General features: G+C 37.0%; 1 long non-coding RNA gene across 4 annotated transcripts; it reads right to left on the bottom strand.

Annotated features, from left to right (window-relative positions):
• Positions 1 to 6: 6 nt before the first annotated feature.
• LOC136828093 (uncharacterized) lies at positions 7 to 15,041 on the bottom strand. 4 transcript variants are annotated; one of them, XR_010849913.1, is made up of 6 exons: positions 14,938 to 15,041; positions 8,766 to 8,874; positions 8,298 to 8,509; positions 5,677 to 5,809; positions 4,460 to 4,683; positions 7 to 3,368 (listed from the first exon to the last, which is right to left on the bottom strand). It is a non-coding gene; the product is annotated as an uncharacterized lncRNA (long non-coding RNA). The 4 variants fall into 4 exon arrangements; XR_010849915.1 differs by having other exon boundaries at positions 4,470 to 4,683; XR_010849910.1 differs by lacking the exon at positions 14,938 to 15,041 and adding an exon at positions 10,534 to 10,617.
• Positions 15,042 to 21,132: the final 6,091 nt, after the last annotated feature.

Genomic DNA, 21,132 nt, shown 5'->3' with positions numbered 1-21,132 from the left:
TTAAAATGTAACTACAGCGCAGAATATTTCTGAATTGATTTGGGTCCAAAGATGAACCACAGACCTCTGATGTTAAGATGAAATTTCTAGCATCTATTCTTGGGCTAAATCTAAGCATAACAAAAATCCCTGATTATCAGACAGCTACCCATTTAGTTTCTCCAACTCTGCTGTTCAACTGCTTTAACCTTGCAAGGAAAGAGATAAAGTCGACCCGCCGGATTTGCAGGGGAAAGGTACCATAACTCCCTGGTAATTGCTAAATCCTCGAATATTTGACACCCTATTGTAAGAGTTCAAACACTAAAGACCCCCTCTAGAAATACTTATAACTATTTTAATAGTTTTATCATAAAAAAATGCATTTAGTCAAAAAAATTATATGACAATACAGTAATTAGTGAATATTTCTCTACGAAGAATTTCACGAACAGGCAAATTTTCTGCAAATCTGGGGTCGACTGTAATGTGAGATTTGCTGGTCTCGCTAAAACATAATAAGATGGTACTTAACTTAAATGGGAAACTCCCTAACCCTATTGCAAGAGTTCACACGCTTAAGACCCCTCTAGAAGTACTTATAACTATTTTAATAGTTTTATCATAAAAAAAAATGCATTTAGTCACAAAAATGATATGAAAATACAGTAATTAGTGAATATTTCTCTATGAAGAATTCCACGAACAGGTGAATTTTCTGCAAATCTGGGGTCGACTGTAATGTCTGATTTGCTGGTCTCGTTAAAACATAATAAAATGGTACTTAACTTAAATGGGAAACTCCCCTAATAGCTAAATGTCCCCTAAGAAAGTATCTTACACTTTATATCAAATGCCTGGAAAATATACAAGTGCCCTAGTGAAAAAATACAGGCTAGTTCTCAGGATAGTTGTAAACATTTTAGAAAGAGTACTTGTCAATGTAACATCAAGATAAATATACCCTTTGCATATTTGTGAATACTTATTCATTCGTATTTCAAAGATACCCTTTACCAAATTCCCTTTAAAAGAGCATTTTTCAGTTTATTTATGTACCCAAGACACCATTTGTTAACACTACTTCCTTTCAAACAACAATTCAGATTTAAGTTTACTTATAGATTTGTTTATCTAAATTATCATCTGCAGCAAGAACCCCAGCAGCATCCTGAAATTTTTTTATTTTCTTAATATATCATTTACCTATAAAGTAAGACTTCAGTTTGGAACCTTCACATGCTAACAGTGTCTTGAAATATGCAGGGATGCCATGATAATATTGCTCTTGGTAAGATACTCTCCAGAGTATATAAATTTGTTATTTTTTAATTGATTTATGTTTAATGTCAGGCCAAATGCATTATTTTCATGGCAACGATTTGTATAAATATATACAGTTTTCGTGTTAAACGAATGCTTTCAGTAATTTAAGTCTCATTGTATAAATATATACAGTTTTCGTGTTAAACGAATGCTTTCAGTAATTTAAGTCTCAAAGTGAGAGTATAAATAATAAGTTTATACTGCAACAACGTAAACCTTTTGTTACAAAATTAATGTCAAAGGAACCCTGATATCAATCAGTAACTAAAACCAGATGAGTTTTATGGTTACAAAGAATGTGCTGTACATGAGAATCTTAATTTTCTATGTCTCTACTATGATGGAAGCTAGTTTCACCTCCCTACAATTAATTTATATTATTATCTATTTATCCCTTAATCAATTATCTCTTTTCTGTTCTAAAACCTGATCTCGTCTTTCTGTACATTCTATTACCTTTTGTAACTTCTTTCAAATGAGCACCATATTCTTTGGAAGACTGAATTTCAAGTCAATGGCCTAATAATAATAATAATAATAATAATAATCATAATAATAATAATAATAATAATAATAATAATAATAATAATAATAATAATAATAATATTACACTTTTCTGAGAGAAAAGCTATCAGGAATCTTTTGTACTTTGGCCAAAAAGATTATCAATTCTGTCAAGGTAATACTTCAAAGTTTTGTTCCAAAAAAACTATTCTTAACTATACTGACTACTTTGTCAATAGTCCAAAAAATCAAGAAAACTATTCCATCTAACTAATGAACTATTTGCTACTGACCGTATCTGAATTCCAGGAGATTGACCTAAAATCATTAAAATGACCTATTATCAACCTTATGTGACCTTCGTACCCAGGCCAAGTATGCACTGAACAGTGACCTACTGGGTACTGCAAATCAAAACTAGGTTTGTGAAATGAAAATGATCTTACACAGTCAGCCCCTGGGTTACAACGGGCTCGGCTTATGACGTTCTTCAAATATTTTTATCATGAATTATTTCCTGGGTTACAACGCTCAACTCTCCTTGCTGCTGGGAGAGAGGGAGCTGGGGATTTGGTACGATACATGTACACATCGGCTACTGGGGTCTAAGGGATGTCAGGCAGGGCAGCTGATCGAGGCTACGGTCTACCCCAACGCCAAATCAAAGTCCTTCGAAAGAAGGCATCGTGCTTCCCCATACAAAAAATGGGAAAAGCACGTTAAAATGAAGATGATTTCCTGGGCTACAACGCATGATCTGGGGTTATGACGCTGATCTGATGGAAGAAATTACTCCAAAATGGCAGAATGCTAAAAATTTGGAGGTTTTTGGATGAAAAACTCAATAAGAATGCAGGTTACGTCATTTTAAAGACACCCAAAGGATTACGACTAAGGTTTTCTTACAACTTTCGATGATATTTTGGGTTCCCATGATTTCTGGCTTATGACGAGACAAACCTGGGACTGCCTGTACTGATATTACACGGATATGAAATTTATCTTATATAGCAACCAGCCTGAACTATATCCTGAACTAATGAGCATTATGGGTAAGAATTATGAATTCTGAAATGTACAAAGCTACTCAGGAGCTAACAGCACTGCTAGGACGTTGAGGTGAAAACTATGTACTGTATATCGAAGCAAAGCTATTTAAACTTATATGATACTAAAGTAAAATACGTATCCTGAAATATGCCAGATATCTAATACTGACTAAGAAATTTAGATTACTTATGGGATCAAAATGGTACTAGATTCTAGCACAAACAAAACTATGTGTAAGTACTTGATAGCTGATAATACACTAAGAAGTTAACAATAAGAACCTATGTATCTTAATATGTATTAAGGTGTCATCATCTTTATATTTTTGTTCCTTTTTCAGCCAACAGTGATTTGGCAACTGTCTTGTCCCAGTTAATTTCAGGGGTTCTGCTTTTGAAGAATTCCTTGTGTAGAATATCTTCTCCTTCTTCTGCCTTTCTTGTACACAGGCTTTCTTGGTTCAATCTGGTATTTTTCCATTTCCTTCATAAAATACTCTAGCCATGAACCTGCAAGGAAAAAATATTATATAGAAAGCTTGCACCTGAATATGAAACAATAATTTATAGTCTAAAAACCTTGTCCTATTGAGTGACCAAGATATATTCACCTACAAACCTGACATGATGTAGTATAGTACAAAATATAGGCAACACTGGATAAACTAGATTGTTAAAAATAAGACACTGTATGGAAGGCAATTTTACACATGTGACACTACTGTTACATGAATGGTTTAATCAAATATGGTTGCTGTACTGAAGCCTTCCTGAGGAAGGTGTGCAACTGGCACTTCAGTAGCGCAAACGAAAGGTGCAAATGCATAACTACCCTGATACTATTCTTGTATTTTAATAATTTACCTCCATCTTTGTTAATTTTTTGTTAATTTATCTGCTTTTTTCTAATACCTGATCATTTCTCACTGTATTTCCCATTACATTCTGTTACTTCTTTCAAATGAACACCATATTCTTTGGAAGTTTGACTTCCGAGACAATGGCCCTTATTCTATGATTTTTATTTTCTTATTTGCTGTTTCTATATGTCATTGCAACAGTTATCCATAAAATACAAATCTGCGGTACATAATTCCTTACCACAGAAGCCAACAGACACATTACACTGTGCAATCATTAGTCAATATGGAATGGAATATAGAGTTTAAGCCAAACTCCAAGTGCTGGAACCTACGAAGTCATTCAGCGCTGAAAGGAAATTTGAGAGTATAAAAAGTTACAAGGGTGTAAAGGGAGGAAAACCTCGCAGTTGCACTATGAAATAATTGTTAGAGGATGGATAGCAAGATGGAAGAAAGATATCAAATGAGGTACAGTAAAAGGAATGAAAGGGGTTGCTGCTAGGGGCTGAAGAGACGCTGCAAAGAACCTTCAGTAGTGCCTGCAGTGCACCCCATGAAGTGGACTGACAGTACTACCCCACCTACGGGAGCAAAGTCAATACGAAACAACTACAGTGCTTTTACAGTACAATGAAAATCTAATTCAAAAGAAAAGAGAAGGTTCTCCTGGTGCTTGTAAATTTGATCAAATGACACATACTTTACACCATTCTGGGACACAAATCCTGCTGCACTTACTTATACTTACAAAAAACCCTTTTTAAAGTCTATGGCTTAATGGAGAGTAATTCCTGATCCTGTTGCCAAAGACGTTTGCAGAGAAAATTCAAAATGGGGGCTTTACTCGGTACTTCGTCAGTGTGATTCTCCATCCTGGAAACCATCTTCAGGACTGGTTTACTGTGCGTTGCTCCAAAAGATTCTAGCTCAACGTGACTTCGCGATTTGCGAACTGCTCGCACCTTTCAGAGAAAGAAATCAACAATTACAATACTGTATGTACCTACTTAAAAAACTAAATAATGAATGTTCTAAGTTCTTACATTTATGTAATTTTTGAGGGCAACTGTTTCTGGTGAGCAAATCCTAAATACTAATCACATATAATTACTAATCACAGTCTGCAGGCCTCTAAGATCCATTCAAAAGTGGCCTGACAAATAAGCAGGTGATGGCAATCTAAATGCTTTACAGCCAAAATCACTTTGAGGACTGGATGACCTTAACTCCTTGCCAGTAACCAGCAAGATAAATATGACCTGAACTCCTTGCCAGTAACCAGCAAGATAAATATATGTCCTTTTTATGACATACTAAACTCTTACCAAACCAATGTCATTCCTTTATTTCATATATTTAGTCTACCTCTATCAATCATGAAAAAAAAAAATAAAATAAAGGCAAAATGCTCCTCACATTCCCAGTGGGTAACTGAATCACTTTCTGTACCTGCCAACCGCTTTCCAGACTTTTGGAACCTTGCAAAATCAGTGTGCCCTATCTATTTTTCAGTTGATTTCCATTACTTATAATTATTTCATAAATACTTTATAATTTGCACTATCATGAAGGAACCGTCCGATAAACCAAGTTTCTTCTATATGCAGTTTCACTCTGTAATGCTAAGATATTGACTTGTTTTGACTTTTATGAAATGGTTTTGGTTTGTTTGGTAATGGTGTGACAATCATTACTGTCCACTGTGGAAGCTCTTGCCGGCAATGAGCTGATAAGTTGGTTTCTGTTGTAATGTCTGTGACCAAAGCATTTCCCACTAACTGATCTTGGAATATTTAATTAATGCACCATAAAATACAATAATATTTAAAGGTAAGTGATATTCCATTGTGCTCATAATAAACCCATCAATCATACTATGCACTGACTTCTGAGCTCTGACTAAATGACGTTAAAATAAAAAAATTTCACATAAAACGTTCTAGTGCGATTCTTACCTCATTGCTATTCCAAGAACTGCTGCTCAGTCAGTGACCTGAGACGCCGTGGCTAGCATGTGAGGCAGATCTAGCAGGCAGTCCCCAACTCATGACAGGGGTTCCATCCCAGCGGCGCGCTGCAAGTCGACATCTGCCATAAGCCAGTGCTTATTAGTGATAAGGCACTGTAACTAGATACCTATTCTTGCTGTAAGCTGCTTTACTAGTGCTGTAACTAAATACCTATTCTTGATAAATGTATTTGAAAAGGCACAAAGTCGGTGCTTATTAATAATGTGAGCCGTAACTAAATAGCTATTCTTGATAAATGTATTTGAAAGAGCACCGTAAGATCAGTGTACACTGCCTTAAAATGGAAGACTGCAGTATGTTTTCTCTTGCCTTACTACTGATTTTGCAGACACTGCAAATGGGACCCCCTACAAACTTGTGGAAAGCACTGAAGAATCATTCTGAAACTGCAGTAACCTGTGTATTAGTGTTTCACGAACCCAATAGTTGGCATATCTGAATTTCGAAATTCTGCAGATACTGCAGTTTTCCATTTTAGGACAGTGTGGTGAACTTTAGGTAGGGATCTTGGACAGCAAAGTGTTGAGTGAACATGAACCAGAAACAGGTCTCGAAAGTATCAGTGAGTTTTATAGTTTGACTGGTTAGGAGGCCACAGTTTATATTCTCTTATTTATGGACAGGGTAAACAATATGATGAACTCATCCCAAAATAGTGTGTTGCAAGTTTCACAATCATAAAAGAAGGAAGATGCAACAGGAGAGATTTAAGATAAGTCTCTAAGGTAGAACCATTCATTTGTTTACAGAATTTCCCATTCAATGGGAACTTATAATCACAAATATGCAATTTACTTCGTTCTAAATTTGGCTGACTGGTGGGGATCAAGACCAGTCAACCAAATTTAGAATGAAGTAAATTGCAAATTTGTGATTATAGTTCAGTTTCTTGAATACTCTAATGCCAATTCAATAACGCTCTTATATTGAATGGAATATAGAACTTAGGCCAAAGGCCAAGCACTGGGACCTATGAGGTCATTCAGGGCTGAAACGGAAATTGACAGCCAAAGGTTTGAAAGGTGTAACAGGAGGAAAACCTCGCAGTTGCACTATGAATCAATTGTTAGGAGAGGGGTGAGGAAAGTAAGATGGAAGAGAATATGAAAGAAGTTACAGTAAAAGGAACGAAAGTGGTTGCAGCTAGGGGCCGAAGGCAAGCTGTAAAGAACCTTAAGTAATGCCTACAGTGCATCGTATGAGGTACACTGAAGGCACTAGCCACCTACAGGCAGGACCGGATTTATAGGCGGTATAGGGGGCAACTGTCCTGGGTTCCCCTGTCTGAGGCCCCTCTTGACTCAAAAAAAAAAAAAAAAATTAGTAAGATGTTGGGAAAAAATAGTATTTTGACCAAGGGGGTAGGGGACATAACATACTGAGGCCAAGAATTTACGTGGCAACACAGAATACAAATCAACTAAAGAAAGGCCAAGAAACAGAGATAAGCAACATGATACAAACACAACTTCAGCCTCAGAGGAAGTAGATTTTTCCGCCAAGAGAAAAATTCAGATGTGAAACTTTCAACGTCATTTTAGATCAATTGTCTGTTGTCTTACAACAACGGAGTGCAGCATACCAATTGGGGTATGACAGATTCAAAGTAGTAGTCAATGTATGTACTTTATCTGAAGCTGAGATAAAAACAGAGGTTGAGAAATTTATCAGCGCTTTTCCTAAAGACTTCAGTGACAGTAGTGTGTTTGCTGAGGAAATGATCCAATTTGTGTCACTCCATCCCAACAGGCAATTTTGTTACATGATGAAGGGCTTCCCGATACCTTTCCAAATGTTAATGTAGCCTTAGAATATATCTTAGCATGATGGTTATTAATTGTTCAGGAGAAAGGTCGTTTAGCAAATTGGCACCAATAAAAAATCATCTTAGGACCTCAATGACTGATGAAAGGTTAAAAGCTTTAGGTTTGTTAGATGTAGAAAGTAGTGTTATAAAAAGGATACATTTTGATGATTTAGTCAAAGAATTGACTGAGGTCAGGTGTAGAAGGAGGGAATTTTTGTAGGCACTGTAATAATCCATACCTTTTCTTGATCACAAATCCTTATAGTAATTTGCCATATAATATAAACTGAATAATGTGGCCAAAGTTATTCTTTATGAAATTGCAAGAATTAAAAAAAAAAAAAAAACCTTATTCAAAACCTTACATTAGCCATTTCCTCGTTTAAAAAAGTAATTAAACTTTCTTCTTTATAGATGATTCAATTTCTTTAAGGGGAGGGGGCCCCCCAATTTCTAAATCTGGCCCTGCCTACAGGGAATAACTCTCTTGTAGATTAAGAATATACATCAAAACTTACTAATCTGGACTTGGGATTGAAAATGCACAGGTGGCTGATAGTTCCCAACAAGTGTCAGCAACTTGATACAATGTTTTGACAGTTTATAACCTAGTGAACTAATAGTAAGTACTGTATCATAAGTTTATTGTAGCTTATTTGTGGTTTTACCATGCTGTATATAAGGTAACGATGGGGAATTTGTGGAAAACGAGTAACAAGAACCCCCGATAAATACTGACCTGAGCACCTTGTTTCTCCAGACCTTCTTCAACCACATCCAAAGGATGAACAATGAGCTGGTCGAAACATGTTGACGGTACCTGAAATAGAACCTGAATCCAGACGACGAAGGACTTCTGATTGGACATTTCAATAAAAGACTTCCCGCATTCCACAAACTATCCTTTTTCCAATATGAATATCGGCCAGTTGCTGAATAACATCGCTGAGCCTGAAAAGCAAATTATGACAAATTATTTATCATTTTCAATATTCTCCGTTACCTTTATCCTATGAAAGGATGTGATTGATAGAGCTTACCATTATTCTTTATAATGTCATTATTATTGGCTTATCTATTCAAAACTGCATATGAACAAAAGTATACGCAAATAGAATGGATAAGCATTAAAATCAGATATTCTTTCTTGCACTCACAAAAACCAATTCATTTGTGACAAAAAAACTGAGAACCGATACCGACTTACTTCTTGGCCTGAGAGTCAATTAATTCTCTACGTCTTCCCTGACGACACTTTTCCATGCATTGTAAGTGACTCGGAGCCGCTGGAAGTAAACTGGGATTTTCAACCATTCCTGTAAACAGAACAGTGACAAAATTATACAATAATCTATCTACAATATGTAATGCACTTACTATAATATACAGTATATTTTTCCAGATAGTTTATAGATGTACTGCACTACAGATCAAATTGCTGTACTGAAGAGTTATAAACAAAAGTACGGTACAATTATAAAATGACTTTAAATATATCACAACTCAAATCTGTTGCAAAAACCATCTTATGTGACAAATAAGAAACAAAAAATTTCCAATCACCAACTAAGTCCCAACATTGTTGCTACAAATCATTTACTAATTTCTGACATTAGCCAACAGGGTAACACGTAACACTGGAGGTATGGAATAGAACAGAATGGAATACAGTACAGTGAACACCCCCGAATCCCCCACCCCCGGGTCAAATCCATGAATGCTTAAAACCCCTCTAAAAACACTTAGAACTGCCCATTTTGATAGCTTAAACCAAGAAGAACCCTGTAAAAATGCTTATACCTGAGTATTTTAATAGTTTTATCACAAAAAGTGCATTTATTCATGAAAATGATATGAAAATACAGTAATTAGTGAATATTTCTCAGTGAAAAATACCGCAAATCGGCAAATTTTCCGCGAATGATGGCTAGATATGTTCCACAGAGAAACCCGCGAGTGCGTGAGTCTGCAAACCATGAGAACGCGAATACGGGGGGTTTACTGTATAGAGACTAGGCCAAAGGCCAAGCACTGGGACCTATGAGGCCATTCTTCGCTGGAAAGGAAATTGAGAGTAGGCAGGTTTGAAAGGTGTAACAGGAGGAAAACCTTGCAGTTACACTATGAAATAATTGTTAGGAATGAAAGGGGAAAGGGGTTGCAGCTAGGGGTTGAAGGGACGCTGCAAAGTACCTTTAGTAATGCCTACTGTGCACCCCGTGAGGTGCACTGACGGCACTACCCCCTACGGGGACTGGAGGTATGAATGATGGCAAAGAGTTACATAACATCAGAATCTAGTGAAAAATGTGGCAGTTACCAATTGACTCAAAATGGTAATAAAAGAAGTTAGAACCTAAACACTTACACAGTATATAAGAAATTAACCTGGGCAAGTTACCCATCTGGCTATAGTCTCAACAACCGAGCCAACTTGAGTTTCAAAGATATGCCTCTCTACAACTAAGGTCTATACAGGCAGTCCCCGGGTTATGACGGGCTCGGCTTGTGATGTTCCGAGCTTACGACACTCTTCAAATATAATAATAAAAAATTATTTCCAGGGTTACAACGCATGTTCCGGGTTTATGACGCCAATCCAATGGAAGAAATGACGTCTCCCAAAAGGGCAGAATGGTTAAAATTTAGAGGTTCTTTGATGAAAAACTCAATAAAAATGCAGTTTACATCATTTACAAGACAACCAAATGATTAAAAGTACGGTTTCATTACAATTTTCTTCAATATTTTGGGTTACGCTGATTTTTGGCTTATGACGCAGCGTCCGGACGGAACCCATGTCATAAACTGGGGCCTGCCTGTATGTTTCAAAAGAACACACTAACATTAATGAGGACCATTATGAACGTGAACACTGGTGTATGTTTAGAGGAATAAAAGAACAGTTAACAAAACAATTCCTTAATTCTCAAAGAATATGTATCAATATTACATATAATAAACAGCAAACTTACCAAAAAGCTTTCTTTTATTTGTTCCAGAAACAGTTTTTTGTTGATAACATTTACTCTCCCAAATGGCCCATTCCAGTGCCATGCATGTAAATACAAAACATTATGAAAAGCAACTCATTTTAGTCAAATTCTAAATAATAAAGAGAGAATTAATAATAACAATTAATTTGATCACAATGACAGGCTGAAACAATACCATTGCTGTGCTAGGACAGAAGATGGAAATAAACTGCAGAGCTGACAGGGGCTGAATCAGGGGAATGTGGCTCATGAGATGTGGCCTGGACTACGAGCGGTGCTCGGGCAAAGGACTTTGTGTAACAAAGTCTAACGCAGGGGCAATTTTTTGTTATGATTTCAGTTCTCCTTCCCCCCCTCTCTCTCTTTCTCTCTCTCTCTCTTTGCATTCAATGTCTTGGCAAAACTAATTAACTGTTGAGGTCAGGTTAGGCGACCCTCAGCCATATTTGCAGCCAGTGCTCTGCAGTAAGTTACAATTTAGTTCTGAATTGGATAAAAAAATTCATGCCCAAGGGCCAAGCACTGGGACCTACTAGGTCATTCAGTGCTGAAATGGAAACTGACAGTAAAAGGTTTGGAGGAAACCTCACAGTTGCACTATGAATCATTGTTAGGAGAGGGTGGAAAGTAAGATGAAGAGAGAGAAAATGAAATGAGGTACAGTGAAAGGAACGAAAGGGGTTGCAGCTAGGGGCCGAAGGCCCGCTGCAAAGAACCTTAAGTAATGCCTACAGCGTACCGAATGAGGTGCACTCACGGCATACCCACCCCCTACAGGAACAATTTGGTTTGAATGAATGAAATCTGTGCCACAGGCCCACTGCTAAGCCAGAGGTGGCTATTCAATGCCATAGTTTTGAAGGTTAGGTTATGATGCATCTCTGATACCTATAAACTGAGTATGCTGTGATTAATAAAATTTATACATCTTGGACTGGTGCTCTGTACTTCTTTCTCCACAGGGGCCTCCTATAAAAGTTAAGTATACCTTAGTTTAACCACACCATTGAGCTGATTAACAGCTCTCTTAGGGCTGGCCCGAAGGATTAGACTTATTTTACGTGGCTAAGAACCAATTGGTTACCTAGCAATGGGACCTACAGCTTACTGTGGAATCCAAACCACATTATACCGAGAAATGAATTTCTATCACCAGAAATAAATTCCTCTAATTCTTCACTGGCAGGCCGGAGAATCGAATGCGGGCCCAGCAGAGTGTTAGCTGAGAACTATACCGACCTGTCCAATGAGGAACTAGGGGCCCCCTACAATTGTTAGATTCTAGGAGAGAGAAAAATACAAAAAGCTCGGTTAGAACCAACAATAATGGTTAGGAATGCATGAAAGAAATGACACCTTGTATGAATAATAAAGTAAATGGTTCCTGTACTTGAATAGGAATGGAAATGTTACAGTATTATGGTCTCATGAAAATCTAGGTAGTAGCTGTTAAAATATTAGTCTGAACATAAGATTCTGTTATGTTTCTTTTGGTAATTTGTTAAATTTTCAAATTTGCTGCCTGTCATCAATGAACGCTGGGTAGGCTGTCGCATACACGAGAATGTAGAAAAACTCCGCCCAAGTTGGCATGACTAGTTAGTTGGACAATGAACCACATAAAGGGAAAACATGCATTTTCAAAATTCTGACTCAGGAAAAAACGTAAGGTACAAAGAATGTTTAAATAAGTTGAGGTGACGAAAGAAATTGCACTAATACTTAACCGCTTTAAGAATAGCCCACTGCTTGAATAGGTGAGTTCGGGTCATTTTGGCCACACACACATCGTTCTGCTATGCGCAATGTCACACCAGGAGGGTTCAGGCAAGGCAAAAGTGCCACGTCAGATCGCAGCAACCCTAGGTTAAGGTTAGGTTAGGATGTATCCTTCTCGAAAGATGTCCTGGAATACTTGTGAGCTGGCCGTGTGCCATTGAAATAGCCTGGCATACAGTAAATAGCATTTCTCCACTTTTACCAAAAATCTGTTCCTAGCTGGTGTTTTCAGGGATAATTTGCTTGACTCGCAGGGGAAGGGGTGAGGACCCCCTTACCCCTTGCCTAAAATTGTCAGACATTAAGCTCCATGGCTAATATAAACATGGTTATTTTTTTTTAAGTATCATTGATAACTAACCAGACCTTACTTTCTAACGTGACTTGGGGCACCCTGCCCTGACCTGGCTGGGGGAGGGGGGCTTTACCCCCTTTGGAAGCCCTGCCCAAGTAGCCTAGCCCAACAATGAATATCAGAAACAGTGTTGTGCCCTGACCTGGCTAAGGGGGCTTTGCCCCCACCCATTGTATGGCCCCCTCCAAGTAACAATATCAGGAACACGGATGGGCCTAGGTTACCCCCTCGTGGTATCTCACCTAGGGTACCCCTACCGTTGGCTACAGTAGGAACAGGAAATTGTTTTAATAATAAGGTAGATCTAAGTAGTAGCTCCGAGGTAGCGATTTCCTTCTAACTTAACCTTTTCTCCAGTTTTTTGGTTGCTAATTATAGATTTACCTTCAATTTTTGTTGCACGATTGTAATTACCCTGTAATTAACCACAGAACTTCATCCAACAAGGTAGGGGACCCAATGGGAAAGTGGGGTTATGGGGGAGGTATACCACCGGGACAGGTGATTTGCTCCTTCCATCGAACAAGCTAGGGGACCTGATGGGAAAGTGGGGTTATGGGTTGGGTATACCACCGGGACAGGGTGATTTGCTCCCCTGCTTGTTGTTTTATAGGGAAGGTTTTGGTTCACAGCCCAACTCCTCACTGAAGAAACCAATCACATGCCGTTAACTCTGCGTTGAGAAAAAACCTCCTAATTCTTTGTACTGCAGACCATCCGGATGGTTACAAACGGGGTAAAACAGTGAGGAGGTTTCACACTCAAAGTTGCCTAACGTTCCTTTCTGTTTACGTCTTTCATAACCCTCTTTCCTTTCTGCTCACCTTGATTTTGAGTTCCTAACTAACAAACATCAATGATTGTGTATGTTAACGCATTCCCTACAAGTGATGTTTACCTTATAAATGTTATAACGCGGCACTACAGTTGAAAATAAGCCGCGAAAATTGGGCTGCACCCTACACGAAGTTTGAGGGGAAGGGGGATTTCAGGGGGGGACAGAGAAGATTCTCCTGGCATCGGAGGGGCTGTGGGGTGTTTCCATATGCGATCTTTGCAAGTTACACCTTCCCCCCTTTCCAACCCTTGGGTCTGTCTGTTTACGCTGGAACGGTTCATAACTTGTCCAGCAAATGCATTAGTATGTTAACACGCATTAAATTCACTTTTTTAATTTAGGTTGCATTTAAAGGGGGGGGTGAAGGCCCCCTGGCCAGGGAATGTGGCGAACTGGGTTAGGTTTTGTTTAGTTAATGCAGTCACAAATTAGGGTGGTTTAGTTACTGCAGTGGATCAACACCCACAATTCATTAACACCGCCTGCTGTTTTAGTTTTGCGCAAACTATAATGGCAGTCACTGCAAGTTTAGTGGGTAATTCTATACATTAGCTCCGCGCCTGTTTTTACCTTTTCAACTGGTTTTTTCTACACTTTTAGGGGTTCTGACACTGGCGGTGAATCTGTTTGTTGTCGGCCAAATGGAATGTCCCTTCACTGTGTTTAGTACTGGCCCGGGGGGGTTGGGTACCCATACATTAACAAGTTATTGCACTTGCCGAATCCGTGCTCTGTCTTGTGAAGATCGCGTATGGAAACCCCTCGTTGAATGGACTTCGGGGGTTAATTACAGGTTAATTAGACTCGAGCGCTAAAAATGAAAGGTAAATTCATAATTAGCAACCAAAAAAGTGTAGAAAAAGTCAAGTTATAGTGCCGTCGGCCACGCGGAACTACCCCATAGTTCTACCGTTTAGCGTATTATAATACGGGAATTACGAACTTTTAATCAAACTCTGCCAGGATCACGGCGTTTTAAAAACACTGCTTTTGCCCCCGGTGTGGTAGGGCCAGGTTCCACGTCCTTGAAGGCAATGGCTGTTCTGTACCCACCCACGGAGTCCCTAAGGTAAGGCCTTTTCTCCTGTTCGGTTTGTAAGTTTGGTGAGTGTTTTTTTTTTTACTGATTGATTGTTTGGAACCGCTAATCCCCCCCAGGGACTAGTACTAAACATGACGAAATACATTTGACGGTACTTTCAATTAAATCTTAGTGATATTACAATCTCGTAGTCGAGACTTACGATGGGTCAAAGAACACGGTTACGATGGAGGGTGGCCGAGTCAGGCCTCTAACTTCCGAAAAATGCGTCACTGCAACGAAAAATCGTTATAGACACGAAAACATAACGTTGTAAATAATACATGGAAGAAATAAGAATAATATTTACCAAATAAGAATAATATTTACCACAAATACAGAGAAACTTGTGGGTCCAAAGCTTACGACACGTTGGCTGGGAGATGGGAGTTTGTTTACAATGCCGGGTCACGTGTCAGTGACGTCACGGTGTCACCACTCGCCAGGGTGTGAGCGATTACGAGCATAAAACAAATATGTAAAAATAAACTTTATGGTTATATAATTTATGGAATATAATCGAATTATCTTCATTAAAACCTTCAAGTTATAAAATATCATATTCAAAATTCACATTCAATGTCATATTTATCGTATATTTAAAATTCATATCCTTCCAAAAATGAATGACATCGTAACACGAAGACAGAATTTAATCGAATTATTTTCAATAGACACTTTCATTTAATTAACGTAATATTCATTATTCATATTCAATGTTATATTTATCATACATTAAAATTCACATTCGTCGTAAAAAGTTGTAGGCATTTTTTCCAGGAAATTCACGGGCCTGAATCACACCAATTACGGTAACTGACATTTTTGTCTGTTTACGTTAACATATTATTTTAGCCTTCGATTTTACGTAATATAAAAGAAATTTCTACTATTTAATAACACAAATAGGTTAAATGTTAATTTGAACTTTCTCTGGAGTTAAAACTGGTCGATTCTTTAATTTGACTGTTAAAATAAAATCTACATGATAAATATTGTCTCTGTCGACGATATTTATCATGTACAGTAGATACCACAACCTTGGTTAACAACGCTAACGGAACTCCCCATCCCCAATTCTCTTTCTCTCTCTCTCGGACAGGATTTCCACCCGTTTTCGGCCGTTTAATTTTAAATTATCTAAGGTCCTCTCTCTCTCTCTCTCTCTCTCTCTCTCTCTCTCTCTCTCTCTCTCTCTCTCTCTCTCTCTCTCTCTCTCTCGCGAATTAAACAAATACAAAATGCTGGCGATAACTAAAAAAAAACAAAAGTGTGTATCCTGCCCAAACGCATTTTTAGGCCTACAGGCTTACATTCCCTCGCTATATACATTCGCTCATTCTGTCAGTACTCGAACTATGAAAAACAAAGCGTGTGGCTGAATGCCTTCAACAGTCACAAAATCTTGTAATCCATAATTATGATTGTTATTATTATTCATCACGTTAATAATATAATATAATAATAAAAGTGTGTCTGCATTTGAGACGCTGATTTTATCGCTCTAGAGATATTCGTCGATAAAATCTTACCAAAGAATCGGATATGGATCGTATTTTGGGAATCGCTATTTGAAGCCACAGCCTAATTGGCAAAAATATGCAGTGATGTCTGATGTGGTTTACTAAGGCACTTATCAGAGCAAATCAAAGAAATTTAAAGGGAAACTTAGCTAAATTTGGTAAGCACCCAGAGAGAGGCTAGTTGTGACCTAAACTATGACATCAGACGTAATAGCTGGGTTCCCAGTGGTATGATAATGATCGTGGAAGCAGAAATATTTTAACATCCTGCACAATACGTAATACCTCGAGTAGGATATGCAATAATTATTGACATTCTACTTTCTCTATTTCCATCGAAAGTGCCTCATTTATGGTCTGCTCCGGCGCAAGACCCTGATTCACACAAGGCTGGCTTAATCTTAAACAAACAACAGCATATCCTTTTACATAATTTTACATTACAATATTTGTTTTTTATTTCATATTTCCTTCAATTTCAATAAAGTTCGGTATAATCAACGGATTAGTGGATATTAAAATCTAGGGACTAGCCCAAGCGCTTGGACTATGAGTTATGAATTTCATTCAGCACTACAATGTAGTTATGATTAAATGAGATATATAATCAGAATAACTGAAAATTGAAGGAATGAGTAACTTCAAAAACCTGGAATATAGAGACTCGGCGATAACCACTCAACAACTCTACAACAAACATTAGTGTCGGTTTCAAGTACATGAATCGAGCGTATTGAAACAACAAAACTAACACAAAGGCACACAAATAAAATAATGAAGTGGGGGCGGGGGGTAGCGTGCTCTACCAAGAGAATTCTATAACATTTACCGTAAAGAAAGAAAGAAATTGTAATTTGAATTTTCTTGATGTAACTGTCCATAGACATGATAGAAATTTCACCTTTCCAGGCTTTCGAAAATCAATTAACATTGCCTCTTTTGTTCAATATTATTCCAATCACCATCAAAATGTTAAATTCTCTGTTTTTTCTGGACTATTCTTCAGGGCTTTACGTGTTTGTAACCCGCAGTTCATTGATGCTGAGACCAAAACTATTTATGACATTGCTTTGAAACTTAAATACCCAATGACCTTTGTAGATGTAGCATGGAAAAGAGCCAGGAAAACATTTTATTTAACTAATAACAAATTTGAATTCAGCAAGCATAATGTTCTCACATTACCGTATGATGAAAGGCTTTTACAAATTCCTAGAATTTTAAAACTTTTCAACATAAATGTTGTTTTCAGTCATTTTAATGTTAAGAGTTTAGTGATAAAAAAATTCTCATAATGATGTTTCTGGCTGCATCTATGAAATTTCTTGTAGAAAATCTGATAAAATAGAGAAATGCACACGATAAACTTTTACCCTCTTGTTCAAGTTAAGAGAGAGAGAGAGAGAGAGAGAGAGAGAGAGAGAGAGAGAGAGAGAGAGAGAGAGAGAGAGAGTTTATCACAAAAGTCCTTTTTAACGCATTCGAATCCTTACACTGACAACCTACCGTAATGCTATTTATGAATCCTGTTGGGAGTTAATCGGGTCACAATGGTTTTTGAGAGTTACGGCCAATGTAGTTAACGTATTCGTATTTATCTGACGTCGAAAAAAACATTTTTTTAATGACCATAATGGTACTCCGAAGAATTTTCCTTCATGAGTCAATGGTAACACTTTTGGATGACCTCCTGTATCCATGGTAACATCTATTAAAATCCGTAGGTTCTAAAAAACTCAACAGATTATATTCATGCTTTTTTTTTTTTAACTGTGGGTTTGTTTTGTTTTGTAATTCAAATGGTTTTATGCTTACGTCCAAGAGTCATTCTACTGTTTCCACAATGAAAGCCCAGTAAAGAGTATTTAAAGGCTATTCATCCATACTTCGGATTATTTTGTATTAAATGTTATCTTCTGTTTTCATAACAGTGTCATTCCTCTTATTCACCATATAACGCCATATTCCTTCATTTCTAAGAGTTGATTACCATTCCCTGAGATACTTGTACTCACTATAGGCCTACTTATTGTGCCATTCTGTATTTTAATTCCAGTCTGATTCTCTCTCTCTCTCTCTCTCTCTCTCTCTCTCTCTCTCTCTCTCTCTCTCTCTCTCTCTCTCTCTCTCTTCCATTATTTATTAGCACTAAATTTGAATGGACTTGTGATGATTGTAGATTTCCCTAGATGTTCCAAGTTATGAAAGTTGCGGTGGGTTTGTCAACAAGTATAAAAGCTTAATTCTCAGTAGGCCTACCTTGTTATATTTTTATACTATTCGTTTTCCTGTTATTCTTCATGATTGGATCTGTCACTGTGCTGCATAGCTGTGGTCTAAAGGTAACTACCTTTAGACCTAGCCTTATCCTTTAGACCTAACCTTATGCTTCCTTTAGATCAAACCTTATCCTTTAGACCAAAACTTATCCTTTAGGCCAAACCTTGTTGCAAGACTTTACAAATGCTTTGCCTTTTTCATTCATATTCTTCATTTTCAGTTATTCTCGTCACCCTATCATTTTCCGTATTTCTTTTAGACAGGCCTAACTTGTCAGAGCAGTTGTAAGCATCACCAGACACATTTATATGTTGGTCTGTCATGTAAATATTAATGTTTATTACTCTATCAGTGACAGAAGTAATCTGCAGTCGACTTTCTCTTTAGACCTCCACGTTAGAACCATCTCATAATTTTAAGTGTATTAGGACATAAGCTAGACAAGTGTACTGAGAACTTGTTTACCCAAGGTGTTGTTAAAACCACAGATTAATTGATGGTAATATAGACGAAAAATTGTATACTCTGCCAAGTTCCACACATAACAAGACAGGTCATGCTGGAGGGACAAAGAAGAAGCAAGAATAAAAAGCATAAATACGCGGTGAAAGTATAAGAAAGTATTGTCGATATAGGCCTAAAACAAAAATATGTTCAGGAACAGATCTAAATATAGTTTGTAATTGTCTTGTTGCAAGCTATAAACCTTTGGTGGCAAGTCTTCTATAGTCTTCTATTCTATCTCTGTTTGAACTGTATTCGGAGTAACATAGCCATCAATTTATTCCAGAGAGTATGAAATTTTATATTTAGTAGTACCCAACATGATTTTTTGTACTTAAGCCAAAAGATGTCTGATGTTACTTGGTTAGGAGTGTGGGTGGCCATTGCGTTTGACGTAAACACTGATGTTTACCTTAAAGAACTTTTGGCACCATTTTCTATGAATGTGATTAACCCATTTTCTGTGATTGAAGAGTTGAGGGAACTTAGATAATGGTCGTAAACACTGATGTTTAACTTAAAGAACTTTTGGCACCATTTTCTATGAATGTGATTAACCCATTTTCTGTGATTGAAGAGTTGAGGAAACTTAGATAATGGTCGTAAATACTGATGTTTACCGTAAAGAACTTTTGGCACCATTTTCTATGAATGTGATTAACCCATTTTCTGTGATTGAAGAGTTGAGGGAACTTAGATAATGGTCGTAAATACTGATGTTTACCTTAAAGAACTTTTGGCACCATTTTCTATGAATGTGATTAACCCATTTTCTGTGATTGAAGAGTTGAGAGAACTTAGATAATGGTCAGGAATCAACGATTCCACGGGTCCTTCAGTGGTGTTGAAACAACTGACCCCATCACGCTGAGGGCCTGAGGGACGGGTAGGCCTAATTTGAGGGTAAAATGGACAATGTTCTCTATCCATCCCTGAGTTTTAGTTCTGTAAGAAGTTCTCGCGAGCAGATATGTCTCAGTTTTTTTTTCATCTATTTATTCATTAGTCTCCATTTTGGAGACAGGGTTTGCAAACTGTTTGCAAACAGTTTCCACAGTCCAGACCTCAGCTGTCGTCAGGATGCCTGTTGGGGCAGTAGCCTCTGTACTTTGCTTGCCAGTTTTAATGCACTCGAGGAGGGCTAAGAGAAAGGAAATTTCTAGAAAAAGAAGCCTATCGTGCTGACTGGCTTCTGGCAGAATGGAAAATAGATGGAACAGGTTTAACAATTTTGTAAATATTAATATGTTCATATGTATATGCACATACCGGTGTGTATATGTATGTATGCATAGGTATGAGTGTGCATGCATAAGTGTACATATATGTATACACATATAAACTTTGTTTCCAAACTATGTTTCCTAGAGTGGACAGGCCTCTGGAGCCACATCTGACAACATGTTACCTCGTTGACGGTCGAGGGATCACTGAGATTCTTGCTGATAATCTTCTAATTTATCTTCTAACTTATCAGTCTCGGTTGCTGAGTTAATCTTATTAATATCAGGAATAGAGAACGTTCAGGTGTTTAGTGCAAGTCAGGTTGTGTTAAAAGAAAGTTATAGCATTATTTGTATGTTTAATTGGTGTAATCTCACGCACACACACAAACACATACATACACACACATATATATACACACACATACACACACACACACACACACACACATATATGTATATATATATGTATGTATATATATATATATATATATATATATATATATGTATGTATGTATGTATATTATATATATATGTATATATATATATATGTATATATATATATATATATATATATATATATATATATATATATATATATATATATATATCGCTCCTTTCCCAGAAGAGTGACACAACTCAAAAATCGTTATTTTCCAGGAGAAGCATTTTAAAGTTTAAAATTCCATATACTCTCTATAGTGTAATAGTGACATGTCATGCCCTATAGCGGTTCGTATTACAAATACAAATAAGACGTTTTACCACAATATTAAACAAAGAACGGGCTATCTGCTTAGTATCAATAACTCAAAAACACATTTTTTAGTTGTGTCACTCTTCTGGCAATGAGCAATATATATATATATATATATATATATATATATATATATATATATATATATATATATATATATATATATATATATATATATATATATATATATATATATATATATATATATATATATATATAATATATATATATATATATA

The sequence above is a fragment of the Macrobrachium rosenbergii genome, chromosome 3 (genome assembly GCF_040412425.1).
Source record: "Macrobrachium rosenbergii isolate ZJJX-2024 chromosome 3, ASM4041242v1, whole genome shotgun sequence".
Lineage (NCBI taxonomy): Eukaryota > Metazoa > Arthropoda > Malacostraca > Decapoda > Palaemonidae > Macrobrachium > Macrobrachium rosenbergii.
This window is presented reverse-complemented; position numbering and strand designations above follow the sequence as displayed.